Raw genomic sequence first — 17,980 nt, forward strand, 5'->3', positions numbered from 1 at the left:
GAGTATATAGAATATAATGCAGCCCCATAGTCTTATGACCACTATGTACTCACTGATTTAAAGTGAACCTGTCAGCAGTTTTGGCTGATATGAGATACTAAATGGTGGCCCGATTCTAACGCATCGGGTATTCTAGAATATGTATGTATGTATGTATGTATGTATATAGCAGCCACATAGTGTATAGCACAGGCCACGTAGTATATAGCAAATATTACGTGGCCTATGGTATATACTATGTGGCTGCTATATACATACATATTGTAGAGTACCTGTTGCATTAATACAGGCCACGCAGTATATAACAGTGGCCACGCAGTATATAACACAGCCCAAACAGTATATAACACAAGCCACGTGGTATATAGCAGCCACACAGTATATAACAGGCCACGCAGTATATCACACAGCCCACGTACTATATAACACAGCCCACTCAGCATATAGCAGCCACGCAGTATAGAACACAGGCCACGTAGTATATAACACAGCCCACGCAGTATATCACACAGCCCACAGAGTATATAACACAGCCCAGGCAGTATATAGCAGCCACGCAGTATAGAACACAGCCCACGTAGTATATAACACAGCCCACGTACTATATAACACAGCCCACGTACTATATAACACAGCCCAGTCAGTATATAGCAGCCACGCAGTATATAACACAGGAGACGTAGTATATAACACAGCCCACGCAGTATATGGCACAGCCCACGTAGTATATAGCACAGCCCATCCAGTATATAACACAGCCCACGTATTATATAACACAGCCCACGCACTATATAACACAGCCCACGCAGTATATCACACAGCCCACGCAGTATATAGCAGCCACGCAGTATATAGCAGCCACGCAGTATATAACACAGGGCACATAGTATATAGCACAGCCCATGCAGTATATCACACAGCCTACGGAGTATATAACACTGCCCATGTAGTACAGTATATAGCAGCCATGTAGTATATAACGCAGCCCACGCAGTACTTAGCAGTGTGGGCACCATATCCCTGTTAAAAAAATAAATAAAATAACAAATAGTTATATACTCACCCCCTGAGATCCAGCGAAGCTGTGCCGAGAGGCGCGGCTGCCGCCATCTTCCGTTACCCAGGATGCATTACGAAATTACCCAGATGACTTAGCGGTCTCACGAGGTCCCGCTAAGTCTTCTGGGCAATTTCACAATGCATCTCTGGGAATGGCAGATGGTGGCCGGCGTGAGCGCATCGTCGGACTACGGAAGGTGAGAATAGCAGGTTTTTTGTTTTTTTATTATTTTTAACATTGCAAAAATATTGAAGGATAGGGGCGCTGTTACGTTTGACAGGGGTGGACTGCAGCAGGTGGACCCTTATATCACTTATAGGGTGAAAGGCTAAAAAGATAAGACCAAATATACACAACACACAGCAGGGACATTGCTTTCCTTAGAGAAGTGACTGGGGATACCGTCAACTGTAACACTGCCTGTGTCATTTTTTGAATCTACCCCTGAGGAAGGTAACACTTCTGCGTGATCGAGTCTAGGACTATCCCTAAGTACTCCTGTACCTGAGATGGCACTATTTTGGATTTAGGTATGTTTAGCAGCCACCCTAGACTCGACAGTGAAGCCATGACCAGATCCAACTGTTGTTTGCAATGTTGGAATGAGGTCCCTACCACGAGGAGGTCGTCCAGATAGGGAACTATTAGGACATTCTGTTCCCGTATGTAGGCCATCACTTCTGACATTATTTTCGTGAATACCCGAGGAGCGACGGCTATCCCGAAGGGGAGAGCCCGGAATTGGTAGTGTTTTACTTCCCCCTGGATATTCACTGCCAGTTTGAGATATTTTTGATGATCTCTGTGGATGGGCACATGATAATATGCGTCTCGTAAGTCTAGAACAGTCATGAAACACAAGGGAAAGAGTATTTTCACGCAAGATTTTATTGTGTCCATTTTGAAATGTTGGATCTCTAGGGAACTGTTTAATTTTTTGAGATTTATGATCGCTCTGTACGATCCGTCCGGTTTCCTGCGGAGGAAGAGGGGAGAATAGAAGCCCGTGCCTCTTTCCCGATATGGGACTTCTTGCAATACTCCTTTCTGGATTAAGTTCAGAATTTCCTCCTGGAGAGCTGACTGTTCGTGTGACTGTTTCTGAGGCGTTATCATGAAGGAGTTGCCGGGAGGGATACGAAATTTGAGTCTCAGACCTTCTCATATTATACCTAAAATCCAGGGACTGTTTGAAATTTTTTCCCAGGCTGGAAGAAACTCGGCTAGTCTCCCTCCGACCCAGGGAGTACCTTTATTGTGATTTTTTATTATCCGGAGGGGGGGGTTTGTTGAACAAGAAGCCTCTGTTTTTGTTCCTTCTGTCTTCCCATCCGTCTTTATTCCCTTTTGGGGGTCTTCTCCGCATGAATTTTCTGTTCCGAAAACTGGTTGGGAAACCTGGGGAAAGATTTCTTCTTATCCCCTGCTTTGTCAAGGATGTCGTCCAATGTTGACCCAAACAGAAATTCACCTTTGCAAGGTATTGAGCATAATTTGGTCTTCGTTTGCAAGTCCCCCGGCCAGCACTTTAGCCACAGGGCACGTCTTGCGGCGTTTGAGAAGGAGGCCGACCTGGCTGCTAATCTTGCCGAATCCACCGATGCGTCTGCCAAGAAGGCTGCCGCCCCTTTCATCATGAACACTGACTTTTGGATTGTCTCTCTTGAGACTTTTTCCTTTAATTGGGAATCCAAGTGCTCGAGCCATACCATTAAGGCGCGGGCCGTACAGGTGGCTGCGATGGCTGGTTTTAGACCACCTCCTGCTGCTTCTCAGGAGTTTTTTAAGAAAGTGTCAGCTTTTTTGTCCATCGGGTCCTTTAGGGTACCCATGTCCTCGAAGGGCAGGGCGAATTTTTTAGAGGCCTTCGCTATGGCCACATCCTATTTTGGTGCTTTGCTCCAGGATGAGCAAGCTGGGTCATCAAACGGGTATTTTCTCTTAGGAGTCAAGAGAACTTTTTTGTCCGTTTTTTTCCATTCTTTTTTGATCAAAGAGTGAATTTTTTCATTTATCGGGAATACTCTTCTTTTCTTTTGTTCCAATCCACTGAACATTATATCCTGTGCCGTTCTCTTAGGACGTTCATCTACCAGGCCCATGGTCGATCTGATGGCCTTTATCAGTGCGTCTGTCTCTTCGATAGGGAAACAACTGCGTCCCCCCTCTGAGGATAGCGAAGAGGTCTTGGATGCTGAAGAGTCACTAGAATCAGATGTTTCACTCTCTGACTCATCAATACTAGATTCGGGAGACTTGTGGCTTGATCTGCGTTTTTTCTTTGAAGTTTTTATGCCTTTGAGGGCACTTTCCACCTGACTTGTTATTAATGATTTTAGGTCTGAGGTGAACGTCGGAGATTCCTCCTGAATGGTTTTCTCTATGCAAGAGCCGCATAGCTTTTTCTCCCAGGAGGAAGGTAGCTCTTCTAGACATATAGCACACACTTTGTGCTTTGATTTGCCTGTACATTTTCTTCCCTAGGAGAAAGAGTAACTACGTATTACATTAGTACTTTCACGTAGATCACTCACCCCTTGTGAATAAGAGATACCGTCTCTGGCCTGGGGACTATATCCACTGGATTCGTCACCGGTCGCGTAGTTTTTTCAGAGACCCGGCTGCGTTGTGACCCTGAGCGTCCACTGCTGCTGGGCTGCTGAGAGGAAGCGTTTCCCTTGCGCTGATGCTGTGAGCGCTGGTGCCGCTGTACCTGCACTTGCTCAGGAGACAATTGTACACACTCCTGTGCATCTTGCTGCTCTTTGTCACTCATAGTGGCCTCCACACTGCGTTTTAGCGAAGAGGAGGTTTGATCCACATATCCCCCTTGGAAATGCTCCTTTTTAAATTTGCTGCCGTCGGAAGTGGCGATCTGCGCATGCGCGTGCGCCACTTCCGGTCCAGAGCACGGGCGCCCCATAGGGACGCTCTAGTGTTCCGCCCTGTCCTGCCGCACCGTACTTCCGGTTTAGGCGGCCGGCGTCTAGCGGTGCCATGTGCGCTTTAATGCGCTCCTGCGTCTGGCCCTCATGGAGCATAGCCGCCGCTACCTCCATGTACCATTTAGCGGTACGGAGGCTGTATCGGTGACCGCCGTCACCTTCCTCCTTCCTCCCCCATTTTTTTTCTTCTTTTTTTTCTTCTTGGGGAAGGCAGGCTCGATCCTCTTCACTGCCTCCCCCCACCACACTCACCCATAGGGCCCGCCGACCCCAGCGGTGGTGCTTCAGGGCCGGAGAAAAGGGGGGAGAAAACCAGCTGGATCCAGCCGTGACAGGGCGCCCCCTGTCAGGAACCGGCCGGACAAGCTCCCTAGAATCCCACGACGAATCCTTCAGGTACGTGGTGTAGGTTCCCCGTCAGGAACAGGAAACCAACTGATGTGGGAGAGAGGTACGCCCTTTTTCACCTGTAGGTTTCCTGTCCCTGGGGGCGGACCCCTCTATCCGTGGTGCCATCATGGGGATAGAGAAAGTTGGTCACACAGAGTTAATAGCAGCGTTAAGGGAGTGCGTTACACCGCGGCATAACGCAGTGTAACGCAGCCATTAACCCTGTGTGAGCGCTGACTGGAAGGGAGTATGGAGCGGACACTGACTGCGGGAAGGAAGGAGCTGCCATTTTTCCGCCGGACTGTGCCTGTCGCTGATTGGTCGCGGCAAAACAGCCGCGACCAATCAGCGACTTGGATTCCGAGACAGACAGAGGCCGCGACCAATGAATATCCATGACAGACAGAAGGACAGACAGAAAGACGGAAGTGACCCTTAGACAATTATATAGTAGATGGCCATCACGTTTGAGAACTGACATACAGCATTCTATAATTCTGTATATCTGCCCCCAAACCGACCTGCAAGATTAGAAAAATAACTTTTATTATACTCACTTGTGGGGCAGTATGGTCTGAGAGGTGTAGGTCTCCTTGGTCTGGTGCCTCCCATCTTCTTACAATCCCCGTCCTCCTGTTTGTTTCGTGTGGATGATTCATCCACACAGTCTCAGCACTGCACTTCTGCGCAGGCGTAATTCTCTGTCCTGTTGAGGGCAGGAGGGCAGAGCAAAATACTGCAGTGTGCAGGTGCCGGAAAAGGTCAAAGAGCCCCAGGAGTTTGATGCAGAGCAGACTGTGGGGATAACACAGGGAAGTGTCATCCACACGAAGCAAGAAGGAGGACGGCATCGCAAGTAGATGGGAGGTGCCAGACCAAGACCAGCGACACCCCTCGGACCCGACCGACCTGCCAGTGAGTGTAATAAAAGTTAATTTTCTTCTCTTGCAGGTCGGGTTGGGGGCCGATATACAGCATCATAGAATGCTGTATATCAGCCTTGAAAGGTGATGGCCGTATCTTATATCGGTCAAACCTGGTGACAGATTCACTTTAAAGAGAGGACTAGTCTTGGAAAATCAGCATCTCTGCTACTAGCCACACATTGATTTTGAAGCATGAGTGCAGTGTCTATAGTTAATTTTTTACATTTATTTAGCAATCACTAATCAACATAAAGGGACTTATTAGAAAGTAGGAAAAGAGTGCAATACAGTCATGATGGCAGTTTAGGGAGTAGGGCAGCTGTCAAGTTCTCCAGTTGGTATCTGTTATACCTACTAATTCTAACTAGCACTATTCCCACATTGTTATGTTTTTAATTTTATTATGCTTTTGCTTGTATAGTGCCATCATATTCCACATCACTTTACAGACATTATCATCACTTTCCCCATTGGGGCTCACAATCTAGATTACCTATCAATATATATTTCAGAGTGTGGCAGGAAAACATGGGGAGAACATACAAACTCCTTGCAAATATTGTCTTTGATGAGATTTTTTACCCAGGATCCCAGGACATTCACATTAAAAATAGTTTTTCCAGAATGCACAGTACCTTCTTGAGTAATTTAAAACAAACCTGTCAGGTCATCTGATGGTTACGGTTACCACTAGTGTTGAGCCACCTCCCTAGTGTTGAACACCGTCAAACCCCATTGAAACCAATGGCAGGCAAACACAAACACATACAAACACATAGAAAACACATAGAAAACACATAGAAAACACCTTAAAAGGTGTCCAAAAGCTGACAAACTGCTCAGAAGACACAACAAACATGGAAAAGACACAACTACATATAGTCATGCAAAAAGACAAGAGGTGGAGGAGTAAAAGGAGGAGGAGACACAGATATAGGCATGTCATGCCCTTCTAAAATCAAGAAAGGCTGGAGTAAAAATCTAAAATCACTCTACCAACACCCAGACGTCTTGACAAAAAAAATAAAAAAAGAAATATCTTTAGGTAGAATGGCGGCGGCTCCATTCAGAACACTTTCCTTAGAAGACGTAGTGTTACCCCCATTGGGAGTTGTGCCAAAAAATGAACCCAATACATTCAGACTAATCCACCATTTGTCATACCCAAGGGGCAGGTCAGTAAACGACAACATCGACGCGGAACCAAGTACAGTACTATGTACTGTACCTCCTTTGACGAGGCAATCAGGCGGGTCAAGAAGTTGGTAAGGGGCACTCTAATGACCAAAACAGACATTGAGGGGGCATTCCGGTTACTACCTGTGCCTCCGAATAGGCTGCTTCTGTGAAGGAGCAAACTACATAGATCACTGATTGCCCATGGGGTGCTCCATATCCTGCTCACTATTTGAGGCGTTTAGTTGCTTCCTCGAATGTGTCGTCATGGACATTTGTAAGGGGGCATATATTATCCATTACCTCGACGACTTCTTATGCCTGGGCCCAAAAGATTTGCCACAGTGTGAAAACACGCAGTAGTCTGTTGTGAATTCTGTTGCCGAACTCCCTCCTGTGGTCGTGAATGGTACTTCGGCGAGTTCTGTCCATGGACTCCCTCTGGTGGCTGTGAGTGGTGCTGCTGCTTCTGAGGTTCCTTCCACAGGTGACGTGATTTATCCTTTGGTTGGCTGCTCTATTTAACTCCACTCAGATCGTTACTCCATGCCAGCTGTCAATGTTCCTGCATTTGTTCAGTTCACTCTTGGATCTTTCTGGTGACCTGTCTACTCCAGCAGAAGCTAAGTTCCTGCCAGTTATTATTTGTTCATTGTTGCCTTGTCCAGCTGGATATCATGATTTTGCCTTACTAGCTGGAAGCTCTGGGATGCAGAGTGGCATCTCCGCACCGTTAGTCGGTGGGGAGGTCTTTTTGCACACTCTGCGTGGTCTTTTGTAGTTTTTTGTGCTGACCGCAAAGATACCTTTCCTATCCTCTGTCTGTTTAGTAAGTCGGGCCTCCCTTTGCTGAAACCTGTCTCATTTCTGCGTTTGTGACTTTCATCTTTACTCACAGTCAATATATGTGGGGGGCTGCCTTTTCCTTTGGGGAATTTCTCTGAGGCAAGGTAGGCTTTATTTTCTATCTCTAGGGCTAGCTAGCTCTTAGGCTGTGAAGAGCGTCTAGGGAGAGTCAGGAACGCTCCACGGTTATTTCTAGTTGTGTGATAGGATTAGGGGTTGCGGTCAGCAGAGCTCCCACATCCCAGAGTTTGTCCTGTGTGAGTTTAACTATCAGGTCGTGCCGGGTGCTCCTAACCACCAGGTCCATAACAGTACAGCTGGCCCAAAGTATTAATGCATCTCAAAAGAGGGATAAGAGAAGTTCTGAGACCATTTTTTTTCTTTGCACTGTGTTTTGTCTTTCTTTTCCCCTAAACCTTTGGGTGGTTCAGGACACAGGTGAAGATATGGACATTCAAGGCTGTCCTCTTATGTGGATCATCTCACTGCAAGGGTACAAAACATTCAAGATTTTGTGGTTCAGAATCCGATGTTAGAGCCTAGAATTCCTATTCCTGATTTATTTTCTGGGGATAGATCTAAGTTCTTGAATTTCAAAAATAATTGTAAACTGTTTCTAACTTTGAAACCCCGCTCCTCTGGTGACCCCGTTGAACAAGTAAAAATCATTATTTCTTTGTTGCGTGGTGACCCTCAAGACTGGGCATTTTCCCTTGCGCCAGGAGATCCTGCATTGCGTGATGTTGATGCGTTTTTTCTGGCGCTTGAATTGCTTTATGATGAACCAAATTCAGTGGATCAGGCAGAGAAAATCTTGCTGGCTTTGTGTCAGGGTCAGGATGAAGCGGAGGTGTACTGTCAGAAGTTTAGAAAGTGGTCTGTGCTTACTCAGTGGAATGAGTGTGCCCTGGCGGCAATTTTCAGAAAGGGTCTTTCTGAAGCCCTTAAGGATGTCATGGTGGGATTTCCCACGCCTGCTGGTCTGAATGAGTCTATGTCCTTGGCCATTCAGATCGATCGGTGCTTGCGTGAGTGCAAAGCTGTGAACCATTTGGCGGTATTCTCTGAGCATAGGCCTGAGCCTATGCAGTGTGATAGGACTTTGACCAGAGCTGAACGGCAAGAACACAAACGTCGGAATGGGCTGTGTTTTTACTGTGGTGAATCCACTCATGCTATCTCTGATTGTCCTAAGCGCACTAAGCGGTTCACTAGGTCTGCCACCATTGGTACGGTACAGTCTAAATTTCTTTTGTCCGTTACTCTGATTTGCTCTCTGTCGTCCTATTCTGTTATGGCATTTGTGGATTCAGGCGCTGCCCTGAATTTGATGGACTTGGAGTTTGCCAGGCGCTGTGGTTTTTTCTTGGAGCCCTTGCAGTATCCTATTCCATTGAGAGGAATTGATGCTACGCCTTTGGCCAAGAATATGCCTCAGTACTGGACTCAATTGACCATGTGCATGGCTCCTGCACATCAGGAGGATATTCGCTTTTTGGTGTTGCGTAATCTGCATGATGTGGTCGTTTTGGGGTTGCCATGGCTACAGGTCCATAATCCAGTGTTGGATTGGAGATCTATGTCTGTGTCCGGCTGGGGTTGTCAGGGGGTACATGGAGGAGGAGACACAGATATAGGCATGTCATGCCCTTCTAAAATCAAGAAAGGCTGGAGTAAAAATCTAAAATCACTCTACCAACACCCAGACGTCTTGACAAAAAAAATAAAAAAAGAAATATCTTTAGGTAGAATGGCGGCGGCTCCATTCAGAACACTTTCCTTATAAGACGTAGTGGTACCCCCATTGGGAGTTGTGCCAAAAAATGAACCCAATACATTCAGACTAATCCACCATTTGTCATACCCAAGGGGCAGGTCAATAAACGACAACATCGACGCGGAACCAAGTACAGTACTATGTACTGTACCTCCTTTGACGAGGCAATCAGGCGGGTCAAGAAGTTGGTAAGGGGCACTCTAATGACCAAAACACACATTGAGGGGGCATTCCGGTTACTACCTGTGCCTCTGAATAGGCTGCTTCTGTGAAGGAGCAAACTACATAGATCACTGATTGCCCATGGGGTGCTCCATATCCTGCTCACTATTTGAGGCGTTTAGTTGCTTCCTCGAATGTGTCGTCATGGACATTTGTAAGGGGGCATATATTATCCATTACCTCGACGACTTCTTATGCCTGGGCCCAAAAGATTTGCCACAGTGTGAAAACACGCAGTAGTCTGTTGTGAATTCTGTTGTCGAACTCCCTCCTGTGGTTGTGAATGGTACTTCGGCGAGTTCTGTCTATGGGCTCCCTCTGGTGGCTGTGAGTGAAGCTGCTGCTTCTGAGGTTCCTTACACAGGTGACGTGGTTTATCCTTTGGTTGACTGCTCTATTTAACTCCTCTCAGATCGTTACTCCATGCCAGCTGTCAATGTTTTTGCATTGGTTCAGTTCGCTCCTGGATCTCTCTGGTGACCTGCCTTCTCCTGCAGAAGCTAAGTTCCTGATAGTCATTATTTGTTCATTGTTTTCTTGTCCAGCTGGTTTTCATGATTTTGTCTTACTAGCTGGAAGCTCTGGGATGCAGAGTGGCCCCTCCGCACCGTGAGTCGGTGCGGAGGTCTTTTTTGCACACTCTGCGTGGTCTTTTGTAGGTTTTTGTGCTGATCGCAAAGTTACTGTTAGGAGTCGAGTTTCCTCTGCTGCACAGGAGGAATCTCGATCCGTGTCTGCTGCGGTCTCCCATTCTGCATCGGCCGCAGTGAGGTCTGCTCAGCGGAGGCGTCGCTCCCAGCGTCTTGCTGGGACTGATTCTGTGCAGAGGGTTACTACTGCCTTTTCTGGCTCTCCTGTTGTACCCTGCACTGATCTGCGGCGAGCAGGCTTCTCTGGGACTAAGTCCTTATTTTCACACACTGAGCATGCCCAGGGCAAGATCTCCCGTTGGAGATCAAGGGTCACATGCTCAGGTACTGCAGCACATTCCATTGGTCCTCCAGGAAGGTCCTGAAAGGGCAAAACTTCGGTAGCAGCTTCCTGTGCTGCAACTATATAAACTGCGCATGACCGCACGGCCATGCGCTAGTATTGTCTTGTAAATATGTGTGTGTGTTGTGAGTGAAAGTCGCTCTTTAAATAACCCTCCCTATTGGATGACTGTTCGCGGAAGGTGTATGTTTGCTATCTAGCGCCCGACTTATCCAACAGCACGTAACACACATTACAGCTACCAGTTGCTGTGTCCGCCAGTACGGCGCCGTGCGCTTGCTCTGCGCTTTCCTGACCCAAGCCTGGGTGGTTAGTGGTGTCCGTCAGTGCGGCACCGCACGCACTCTTGTGCCTTTATATTATTATTTATGTTCCTCTGACACCCCAGTTGCGGTGTCGAGCGCATGGGGCCTTCTGAACTCAAATCCTCAGTCTCGGGTTTGAGATTAGTGACTCCTTGCTTGAGCTCTATGTGCGGTACCGCGGTCCTGTGACGCAACAGGGTCGCTTCCTTCACACAGGGTGAAGTTAACCCATGTGTGTATTCTTATAGTACCGCCATATAGTCCATCTTTACTAGCAGCAGGGTTTTTACCTGCACGGTGGACCTCGGACTGCGAACGCACTTAGTTTCATATGATCTTATACTTGGTGCGTTCCGCCAGTCCTTAACAGTTACCTTTCCTATCCTCTGTCTATTTAGTAAGTCTGGCCTCCCTTTGCTGAAACCTGTTTCATTTCTGCATTTGTGACTTTCATCTTTACTCACAGTCAATATATGTGGGGGGCTTCCTTTACCTTTGGGGAATTTCTCTGAGGCAAGGTAGGCTTTATTTTCTATCTCTAGGGCTAGATAGTTCTTAGGCTGTGATGAGGCGCCTAGGTCTGGTCAGGAGCGCTCCACGGCTATTTCTAGTGTGTGTGATAGGATTAGGGTCTGCGGTCAGCAGAGCTCCCACATCCCAGAGCTCGTCCTGTATGAGGTTTAACTATCAGGTCATTCCGGGTGCTCCTAACCACCAGGTCATAACAGTACAGCTGGCCCAAAGTATTAATGCATCTCAATAGAGGAATAAGAGAACTTCTGAGACCATTTTTTTTTCTTTGCACTGTGTTTTCTCTTTCTTTTCCCCTAGACCTTTGGGTGGTTCAGGACACAGGTGTAGATATGGACATTCAAGGTCTGTCCTCTTGTATGGATCATCTCTCTGCAAGGGTACAAGACATTCAAGATTTTGTGGTTCAGAATCCTATGTTAGAGCCTAAAATTCCTATTCCTGACTTATTTTCTGGGGATAGATCTAGGTTCTTGAATTTCAAAAATAATTGTAAACTGTTTCTAGCTTTGAAACCCCGCTCCTCTGGTGACCCCGTTCAACAGGTAAAAATCATTATTTCTTTGTTGCGTGGTGACCCTCAAGACTGGGCATTTTCCCTTGCGCCAGGAGATCTGGCATTGTGTGATGTTGATGCGTTTTTTCTGGCGCTTGGATTGCTTTATGATGAACCAAATTCAGTGGATCAGGCAGAGAAAATCTTGCTGGCTTTGTGTCAGGGTCAGGATGAAGCGGAGGTGTACTGTCAGAAGTTTAGAAAGTGGTCTGTGCTTACTCAGTGGAATGAATGTGCCCTGGCGGCAATTTTCAGAAAGGGTCTTTCTGAAGCCGTTAAGGATGCCATGGTGGGATTTCCCACGCCTGCTGGTCTGAATGAGTCTATGTCTTTGGCCATTCAGATCGATCGGCGCATGCGTGAGCGCAAAATGGTGCACCATCTGGCGGTATTCTCTGAGCATAGGCCTGGGCCTATGCAGTGTGATAGGACTTTGACCAAAGCTGAACGGCAAGAACACAGACGTCGGAATGGGCTGTGTTTTTACTGTGGTGAATCCACTCATGCTATCTCCGATTGTCCTAAGCGCACTAAGCGGTTCGCTAGGTCTGCCACCATTGGTACGGTACAGTCTAAATTTCTTTTGTCCGTTACTCTGATTTGTTCTCTGTCGTCCTATTCTGTAATGGCATTTGTGGATTCAGGCGCAGCCCTGAATTTGATGGACTTGGAGTTTGCCAGGCGCTGTGGTTTTTTTCTTGGAGCCCTTGCAGTATCCTATTCCATTGAGAGGAATTGATGCTACGCCTTTGGCCAAGAATAAGCCTCAGTACTGGACTCAATTGACCATGTGCATGGCTCCTGCACATCAGGAGGATATTCGCTTTTTGGTCTTGCATAATCTGCATGATGTGGTCGTTTTGGGGTTGCCATGGCTACAGGTCCATAATCCAGTATTGGATTGGAAATCTATGTCTGTGTCCGGCTGGGGTTGTCAGGGGGTACATGGTGATGTTCCATTGCTCTCAATTTCACCTTCCACTCCTTCTGAAGTCCCTGAGTTTTTATCAGATTACCGGGATGTATTTGAAGAGCCCAAATCTTTTGCCCTACCTCCTCATAGGGATTGCGACTGTGCTATTGATTTGATTCCTGGTAGTAAGTTTCCTAAGGGCCGTCTGTTTAATTTATCTGTGCCAGAGCACGCCGCTATGCGGAGTAATATAAAGAAATCCTTGGAGAAGGGTCATGTTCGTCCGTCGTCGTCACCATTGGGAGCAGGGTTCTTTTTTGTGGCCAAGAAGGATGGTTCTTTGAGACCTTGTATTGATTACCGCCTTCTTAATAAGATCACAGTCAAATTTCAGTATCCTTTGCCGCTGCTGTCTGATTTATTTGCTCGGATTAAGGGGGCTAGTTGGTTCACCAAGATAGATCTTCGTGGTGCGTATAATCTTGTGTGAATTAAACAGGGTGATGAATGGAAGACGGCATTTTATACGCCCGAGGGCCATTTTGAGTACCTAGTTATGCCATTCGGGCTTTCTAATGCTCCATCTGTGTTTCAGTCCTTTATGCATGACATCTTCTGAGAGTACCTGGATAGATTCATGATTGTATATTTGGATGACATTTTGGTCTTTTCGGATGATTGGGAATCTCATGTGAAGCAGGTCAGAATGGTGTTCCAGGTCCTTCGTGCGAATTCCTTGTTTGTGAAGGGGTCAAAGTGTCTCTTTGGAGTTCAGAAGGTTTCATTTTTGGGTTTCATTTTTTCCCCTTCTACTATCGAGATGAACCCTGTTAAAGTTCAGGCCATTTACGATTGGACTCAGCCGACATCTGTGAAGAGCTTGCAGAAGTTCCTGGGCTTTGCTAATTTTTATCGTCGCTTCATCGCTAACTTTTCCAGTGTTGCTAAGCCATTGACTGATTTGACCAAGAAAGGTGCTGATGTGGTCAATTAGTCCTCTGCGGCTGTAGAGGCTTTTCAGGAGTTGAAGCGTCGTTTTGCTTCTGCCCCTGTGTTGTGCCAGCCAGATGTTTCGCTCCCTTTTCAGGTGGAGGTTGATGCTTCTGAAATTGGAGCAGGGGCTGTTTTGTCGCAAAGAAGTTCTGATGGCTCGGTGATGAAACCCTGTGCCTTCTTTTCTAGAAAATTCTCGCCTGCTGAGCGCAATTATGATGTGGGCAATCGGGAGTTGTTGGCCATGAAGTGGGCATTCGAGGAGTGGCGACATTGGCTTGAAGGAGCTAAACATCGCGTGGTGGTCTTGACGGATCACAAGAATTTAACTTATCTCGAGTCTGCCAAACGGTTGAATCCTAGACAGGCTCGATGGTTGCTCTTTTTTTCCCGTTTTGATTTTGTGGTTTCATACCTTCCGGGATCTAAGAATGTGAAGGCTGACGCCCTGTCAAGGAGTTTTGTGCCTGACTCTCCGGGTGTTCCGGAGCCGGTGGGTATTCTTAAAGAAGGGGTAATTTTGTCTGCCATTTCCCCTGATTTGCGGCGTGTGCTGCAAAAGTTTCAGGCTGATAGACCTGACCGTTGTCCTACGGAGAAACTGTTTGTCCCTGATAGATGGACTAGTAGAGTTCTCGGAGATTCATTGTTCAGTATTGGCTGGTCATCCTGGAATCTTTGGTACCAGAGATTTGGTGGCTAGATCCTTTTGGTGGCCTTCTTTGTCACGGGATGTGCGTTCTTTTGTGCAGTCCTGTGGGATTTGTGCTCGGGCTAAGCCCTGCTGTTCTCGTGCCAGTGGGTTGCTTTTGCCCTTGCCGATCCCGAAGAGGCCCTGGACGCATATTTCCATGGATTTTATTTCTGATCTCCCTGTTTCTCAAAAGATGTCAGTCATTTGGGTGGTTTGTGATCGCTTCTCTAAGATGGTCCATTTGGTACCCTTATCTAAACTGCCTTCCTCCTCTGATTTGGTGCCATTGTTTTTCCAGCATGTGGTTCGTTTGCATGGCATTCCGGAGAACATCGTCTCGGACAGAGGTTCCCAGTTTGTTTCGAGGCATTGATTTGTCTTTTTCTTCGGCTTTCCATCCTCAGACTAATGGCCAAACCGAACGAACTTATCAGACTTTGGAAACATATCTGAGATGCTTTGTTTCTGCTGATCAGGATGATTGGGTGTCTTTCTTGCCTTTGGCTGAGTTCGCCCTTAATAATCGGGCCAGCTCAGCTACTTTGGTTTCTCCTTTTTTGTGTAATTCTGGTTTCCATCCTCGTTTCTCTTCAGGGCAGGTTGAGCCTTCGTACTGTCCTGGTGTGGATACTGTTGTGGACAGGTTGCAGCAGATTTGGACTCATGTGGTGGACAATTTGACATTGTCCCAGGAGAAGGCTCAACGTTTCGCTAACCGCCGATGCTGTGTTGGTCCCCGACTTCGTGTTGGGGATTTGGTTTGGTTGTCATCTCGTCATGTTCCTATGAAGGTTTCCTCTCCTAAGTTTAAGCCTCGTTTCATTGGGCCATATAAGATTTCTGAAGTTCTTAATCCTGTGTCATTTCGTTTGGACCTTCCAGCTTCTTTTGCCATCCATAATGTATTCCATAGGTCGTTGTTGCGGAGATACGTGGCGCCTATAGTTCCCTCCGTTGATCCTCCTGCCCCGGTGTTGGTCGAGGGGGAGTTGGAGTATGTGGTGGAGAAGATTTTGGATTCTCGTGTTTCGAGACGGAAACTCCAGTACCTGGTCAAGTGGAAGGGTTATGGTCAGGAAGATAATTCCTGGGTTTTTGCCTCTGATGTTCATGCTGCCGATCCAGTTCGTGCCTTTCATTTGGCTCATCCTGATCGGCCTGGGGGCTCTGGTGAGGGTTCGGTGACCCCTCCTCAAGGGGGGGTACTGTTGTGAATTCTGTTGTCGAACTCCCTCCTGTGGTCGTGAATGGTACTTCGGCGAGTTCTGTCCATGGACTCCCTCTGGTGGCTGTGATTGGTGCTGCTGCTTCTGAGGTTCCTTCCACAGGTGACGTGATTTATCCTTTGGTTGGCTGCTCTATTTATCTCCACTCAGATCGTTACTCCATGCCAGCTGTCAATGTTCCTGCATTTGTTCAGTTCGCTCTTGGATCTTTCTGGTGACCTGTCTACTCCAGCAGAAGCTAAGTTCCTGCCAGTTATTATTTGTTCATTGTTGCCTTGTCCAGCTGGATATCATGATTTTGCCTTACTAGCTGGAAGCTCTGGGATGCAGAATGGCATCTCCGCACCGTTAGTCGGTGCGGAGGTCTTTTTGCACACTCTGCGTGGTCTTTTGTAGTTTTTTGTGCTGACCGCAAAGATACCTTTCCTATCCTCTGTCTGTTTAGTAAGTCAGGCCTCCCTTTGCTGAAACCTGTTTCATTTCTGCGTTTGTGACTTTCATCTTTACTCACAGTCAATATATGTCTGGGGCTGCCTTTTCCTTTGGGGAATTTCTCTGAGGCAAGGTAGGCTTTATTTTCTATCTCTAGGGCTAGCTAGCTCTTTGGCTGTGAAGAGGCGTCTAGGGAGAGTCAGGAACGCTCCACGGCTATTTCTAGTTGTGTGATAGGATTAGGGGTTGCGGTCAGCAGAGCTCCCACATTCCAGAGCTTGTCCTGTGTGAGTTTAACTATCAGGTCGTGCCGGGTGCTCCTAACCACCAGGTCCATAACAGTAGTCCACCTGTGAGAAGGAGAGAGCTGGAGGGAGAGTGGACACCCCAGAGCCGAGGGGTTAGATTGAGAAAGAAAGAACGCGGTGTAGCTTGCTTCATGGGTGGGGTACTCTGCTGAGTAGCAGAAATTGCTACTAGGCCCAAAAGGATTTCCGGGGCCAGATGCCAATAAAAAATAGTACTTAGGTAAACAGGCAGTGTAGCTTGCTTTATGGGTGGGGTACACTGCTGAGTAGCACTAAATTCTACTAGGCTCAAACGGATTTCCTGGGCTAGATGCCGTTACAAAATAGTTGTTAGGTAAACAGGCAGTGTAGCTTGCTTCATGGGTGGGGTACGCTGCTGAGTAGCACTAAATTCTACTAGGCCCAAAAGGATTTCCTGGGCTAGATGCCATTACAAAATAGTAGTTAGGTAAACAGGCGGTGTAGCTTGCTTCATGGGTGGGGTACTCTGCTGAGTAGCACAAAATGCTATTAGGTACAAAACAATTTCCTGGGCTAGATGCAGTTAAAAATTAGTAATTAGATCAACAGGCGGTGTAGCTTGCTTCATGGGTGGGGTAGGCTGCTGAGCATCACTAAATTCTACTAGGCCCAAACGGATTTCCTGGGCTAGATGCCTTCAAAAAATAGTACTTAGGTAAACAGGCAGTGTAGCTTGCTTCATGGGTGAAGTACGCTGCTGAGTAGCACCATATTCTATTAGGCCCAAAAAGATTTCCTGGGCTACATGCCGTTAAAAATAGTACTTAGGTAAACAGGCGGTGGGTGGCTGGGCTACTCTGCCGACTAAAAAAAATAAAAAATAAAAAAATAAAATAAAAAAAATAAAAACAAACAAAAAAAAAACACAAAATTGAGCTTAACTTAAGTTGGTATGCATGGAGAGGTAAAACACATGTTCAAAATGGCCACAAAACATTAAAACCTACAATAGAAAAAAAGTAAATGAAAACCCTGATATAACTAAGTAAAAAAGCAAAAGTGCATTTAAATAACACAGAGTTTTTAGTAATACTGTTTTTTGATAAAAAAAATAGCACAAAAGCCATCCCACCTCGTCACGGTAACTCTGATCGGGACAGTCCTAAACTATCTAATATTAAAACCTTACCATGTGTCAATGTTGACCTCAGTGTGAATAAGGGCAGATGAAAGGACTGAGCCCAAACAGTGAAGCACTAGACTAGGGAAGCCTTATATAGTTTCTAGCTCAGAAACAGGGAGGCCACACCCCGGATTGCACAGAATGCAACAATACAGAGAGAAAAAAAAACACAAAATTGAGCTTAACTTAAGTTGGTATACATGCAGAGGTAAAACGCATGTTCAAAATGGCCACAAAACATTAAAACCTACAAGAGAAAAAAGTAAATGAAAACCCTGATATAACTAAGTAAAAAAGCAAAAGTGCATTTAAATAACACAGAGTTTTTAGTAATACTGTTTTTTGATAAAAAAAATAGCACAAAAGCCATCCCACCTCGTCACGGTAACTCTGATCGGGACAGTCCTAAACTATCTAATATTAAAACCTTACCATGTGCCAATATTGACCTCAGTGTGAATAAGGGCAGATGAAAGGACTGAGCCCAAACAGTGAAACACTAGACTAGGGAAGCCTTATATAGTTTCTAGCTCAGAAACAGGA

This window comes from Ranitomeya imitator, chromosome 4 (assembly GCF_032444005.1).
Source record: "Ranitomeya imitator isolate aRanImi1 chromosome 4, aRanImi1.pri, whole genome shotgun sequence".
NCBI lineage: Eukaryota > Metazoa > Chordata > Amphibia > Anura > Dendrobatidae > Ranitomeya > Ranitomeya imitator.